Source organism: Pundamilia nyererei, unplaced genomic scaffold, assembly GCF_000239375.1.
Source record: "Pundamilia nyererei isolate P.nyererei 1_Seehausen unplaced genomic scaffold, PunNye1.0 scaffold00193, whole genome shotgun sequence".
Taxonomy (NCBI): domain Eukaryota; kingdom Metazoa; phylum Chordata; class Actinopteri; order Cichliformes; family Cichlidae; genus Pundamilia; species Pundamilia nyererei.
Window position 1 is genome coordinate 987,545 of NW_005187594.1, and position 4,745 is coordinate 992,289.

At 42.3% G+C, this 4,745-nt stretch overlaps 1 protein-coding gene across 8 annotated transcripts in view; it reads right to left on the reverse strand.

Moving 5' to 3' along the window:
• The window catches only part of hoxb3a (homeobox B3a), a 37,449-nt gene that overhangs the window by 8,354 nt on the left and 24,350 nt on the right, over positions 1-4,745 (reverse strand). The window contains exon 1 of one of the 8 annotated variants that reach the window (XM_013914401.1): positions 2,463-2,775. The exons of the other annotated variants lie outside the window; for them this stretch is intronic. The gene's annotated coding sequence lies outside the window, so the exon portion shown is untranslated. Of the gene's footprint in view, positions 1-2,462; positions 2,776-4,745 lie in introns of those variants that run through there. 8 annotated transcript variants of the gene reach the window in all.

Genomic DNA, 4,745 nt, shown 5'->3' on the forward strand with positions numbered 1-4,745 from the left:
TCTATCTATCTATCTATCTATCTATCTATCTATCTATCTATCTATCTATCTATCTATCTATCTATCTATCTATCTATCTATCTATCTATCTTAAACGGAGAAAAAGTAACAAATATTACTGATGACGAAAAGTATTTAAAAGGTGAAGTATAGGTTAGAACTCGGATCTCAGTATACAAGTAATGTTTTATGTATTTACTGATTTATTGATTGATTTATCGTGAGGTAAACAGTAAATGGAAACATATTATAAAATGTAATTGCGCTCAACAATATACGATTTATATTGTTTTTTGCAAAAAAAAAAAAAGACAAGACAAGAAAGAAAGGAGGCTCCCGGCAGAAATTTCACTACTCAACAACCCATGAGGGTTAAGCGGTCAGAATGCTCAATCACGGCGCCTTTAGTTAAAAAGAGAGAAAGAGAGAAAAAAGGAAAGGAAAAACAGCAGGGTTAGCCTCCACACACTGTATCTTGCGCTCACCGCTGGTGTGGGCCTGTGGCCGTAAAAGGCCGGCTTGACAGACACGAGAGAACACCTGGCATTCGTTTCTTCTGTGGAGATAAACTGTCTGACGCAGAAAAGAGGAGATGAAGCAGCTCTTCCATTACACACAAGCTGAGCAGCGCTAGCACTAGCTACATCTAAAACTAGGCCTACTGGGGCTTTCCAAGTTAACCCTACCAGTATTTTAGCCTGGCTCCCGGCTCCATATTGCAACAACGGCTCACTATTATTAGCCATCTCTTTTATTTCGCTCTAATGTCGAAGATATTTTGTATTAGTCCTGCTATAGTGGATCTCGTTTAGGAGAAATGTATAGAAAAAAATAAGGTTTAAAAAAAACAAAACAAAAAGAAAAGAATTTGCTGAAGCACGTGCGAAGGTAAGACGATACATTAGAATGACAGATACCAGGCCCGAGCTTCATGAAAGCTGCACCGAAAATAGGATTGTGTGTATCGAAGTCTACTTCATATAGCCTACTGATGGTTCTGCACACGGTATATATAAAGAACAGGCCTTAATGATATATCGCCAACATAACTTAAGATACTAGAAGAAGGAATTGGAGATAGTAATGCTATCAGCGTGATAACAACAAAAACCATCAAATTTGTTTTATTGATATCTGTCTTCTACCAGTAAAACCAAAAAATCGCAGTTCAGTCACCAATAACTTTATAGATTGGTAAAATTGTGCTAAAATAATATAATTCACTTTTCAACTATTTTAAAATGTGTTCCCATTTTTTTCTCAAAATCAAATAGTCCAGCCTTTCTCCGGCTCTCAGCACGTCACACATGTCACCCATTTATCTTTCTAGTAGACAACCTGGAATCCTAATTATTTACTCTAAGGAATAGTCCCAACGACAGAGGGAGAAAGATGGAGGCGGGTGGGGGGGAGTGGGGAGGCATGGCAGTGAGTGTAGGAGGAATATGTTATTAAATCATATCGCTGTTTCGCCATTAAACGGGACACGTAATGTCTCTGCCCCTGGCTTGTAGTGCTACAGCTTAATACAATCACCAACTTTGCTAGACGCCTGCCTGAATAATCCACTTACACTGACAGAGAAACAGCCACCCAAACAAAAACAACACAGAGAGGGAGATAGAGAGGGGGAGAGGGAAGAGAAGTGGTGTGGGGGGGTAGAGAGGAGGCGGGTCGGCCTTGGTGTCCAGTGTCTGTGTTTTATCCTGGGATATAAAATTACAAATGGCGTCTGCCATGAAGAGCTATGTAGACAGTGAGACAGAGAGAATGCATTAACTTGGACAATCCACGTATTATTTATCCCATTAACACAGAGAGAGAGAGAGAGAGAGAGAGAGAGAGAGAGAGAGAGAGAGAGAGGGAGGGAGAGAGAGGCCAATTATACAGACTCTAAACGACAAAAAATAAAGAATTGGCCATATCTGAGCTATTGTTGCTATGTTCACGGTCTCATTTTAGACTGAAATCGCTAAAGGCGCTAAATATTCATGTGTGATTAAAATTACACCATCAAAATATTTTAGGAATAATTACAATGCATCCCATATACCCAAATGATAATAAAACAGGAGCCTGTGGAGGGACAAAAATTGAACGAGAAAAGTGCATCACCCATTACAGAAAAACAGCCGGCCATCGCTCCTAAATATAATTTAAGTGAGGAAGAGGCGTGGAAAGCGTAGTGGAAGAGATGAGGACGGAAAAAGCTGAACAGAAAAGGACAGAGATGGACGGTCGAAAGAAAAAGGGGGGTTGCTTGTGGCGGGTAGCTACGGCAGTTTAAAGCATTGTGAACTCTTCTTGAACCGGGATTGAAGTCATACAGGCCATAAATCACTGAGCCAGCCACTCCGCGTCCACAAACTGCACAGCGAGCAAACACACTATGTATTTCTGGCTTGTTGTATGAGCTCGCGCATGACCGGCTGGCCTGCTTGCCCGCCGATGATGTTCCTTACCTGCCTTAGCACCGGTGATCCCAGTCCAGTCCGGCACGGACCCAACAGCACCGCATCATAGATTAGTCCTCGCACGCGTTCAGTTGGTAATCAACAATAACAGATAATTAAATAACAAATCCGCTCGTTTGGTCGTCCGTTTTGCTCTCCTCTTCTTCTTCCTCCTCCTCCTCCTCCTCTCCTCTCTCCTCTCCGCAAACCCCGCTACTCCTCCGGTGCTGTCTCGAGACTAGCACGGCTGCTCGCGACCACCACCTCAACAACACCTCCTGAAGCCCCAGCAGCGGCAGACCGGGCTGCGCGAACAGGACACCTTGTGGCATGAACGACTGGCGGATGAGAGAGTCGGAGGGATCCAAGACTATCGGCGGGGGCTCAGTGTGCGGGAAGAATTAACAGACGGGCTCGGTGCAGGCTACAGGCAGGCTAGTTAGGGCATGAGCTGAACGAGCTTACCGGGGAGCATGCCTGCTACCCCCCGCCTCCCCCCATCCCCCCCACCCCACCCACCCTCCACCCCAGCGCCAGCGCTGCCTGCACCGCTTCTGGCTGATAACAATGGCCTCAAATTTCTTTCTCTTTTAGCCACTGTCCTTCACACGGCCGGCCAGTCATTCACACAGCCACAGAGGAGTATGTCCGCCACAAAATGTCACTTCATCTTATTTTAGGTAGTTTTCTATTCTTATTTTTTATTTCCTTACGGCTCTTCTTCTCTAAGTCTCCCCGAGGCTCATTTTCCCCTGGTATTATTCCCGTCTGCCCCGGATCTGTGCTCCTTGCTTCGGTCTTAGGTAGGCTATAGGTGTGTGCCTTGCACACGGCTAGCAGCAGCACCAGTTTACAGCCTACAGTCTTCTTTGTGGTTGTGGTAGTAGCCTGGATATTCTCGTTATGATGGTGAAAATATGCCCCAGTATCAGAGACTCTCACAGGCCCTGTAACGAACGGAGTAACCAAATTGACGGCTGGACGAGATGATTCCCTCATCAAAAAGTCAACGTCACTCAAGAATTATGCTAATTGAGCTGGATCTAGCCATGCAAGCAGGCAGTAATTTTGGCTCTACAACCACACATGTAGATTGTTTTTTCCACGTGTCACCATAACTTTAACTCTAATAAAGTCTTTGACTTTTTTGTGCTTTTCACTTCCTGTTATATTGGTTATATATAACCTAAAAGTTTATATTTTAACAAATTGAACTTTTTTGAGGGTATTGAGGCAATACTCTCAATAAACCTATATTTTAGAGGTTTGTATAGAAGTATTTTTTAGATGTTTTAAAAATCCCACTTAAAGGCTGTCTATATGCTACTATAGGCCACGTGGGCATTCTCTAACCAGGCCCAGGTTAACTAGTAAATGTCCAAACAGTGTCACTAACGATGTGTATCATTATTAATCATAAATTATATTTTATGGTCTATAAAGTTAACCTGGTATTACATTTAGCTTTAATTATTTATTTTTGAAATTGTAGAGAGCATCTGTGTACTTTAAAGTCTATAGGAGGCAACAAGCAAAAAAAAAATCACGTGGTGAGGTCAACATATAAAACAAGACAGTCGCTCACAGTAAAAGGTTTATTAAAATTGCTGACCTCATCTGAAAATACTGCTTGGGACATATCATCGACAAATGCAAAGTTTGTGGGAAAAATGCTTAAGCTCCTGGGCTAAGTTCCTGTAGTTTTCTCTTTCGGCAGGATGACTTTGCTATGTGTTTTTGTTCACATCAATCCGACTCTTTTAAAGTATGGATAAAATATTAGCATTCATTTAAATGTAAATTTCCTTCATCATAAATAGTTTTCAAGATTTTTTCAGAATTTCTTTTCAATATTTCTGCTGCTGCCTCGCCGCATAAACGTCACTTAAGACGTATGTAACGGAGGACAGAGTGAGAGGGACAAGACTAACATAGAAGGTGCACATTACGCTAACATTATAGCAAAAAAAGATTGTATGTGATCAATTTGGTTTTAAAGCTTCACTAACAGGGTTTTAAAGAAAGCATTTAAAGAGTCTTGCGTTTTGACTTGAAAGCACCGAGGTGGAAGATGAAGCAGCAGTGCAACAACACTTAAAGAAAGAAAACTGAAGTGGGCTTAAAAATAATAACCAACAGTGGAAAAAAAACCTGAGAGAAAGAGAGGGGTGAAAGAGAGAGACCTAAATGGAAATGAAAATATGAGGGGTGTCCTATGATGTTGTCATTACGCCCCCTCACCCCCCACCCCCCAACACACACACACACACACACACACACACACACACACAC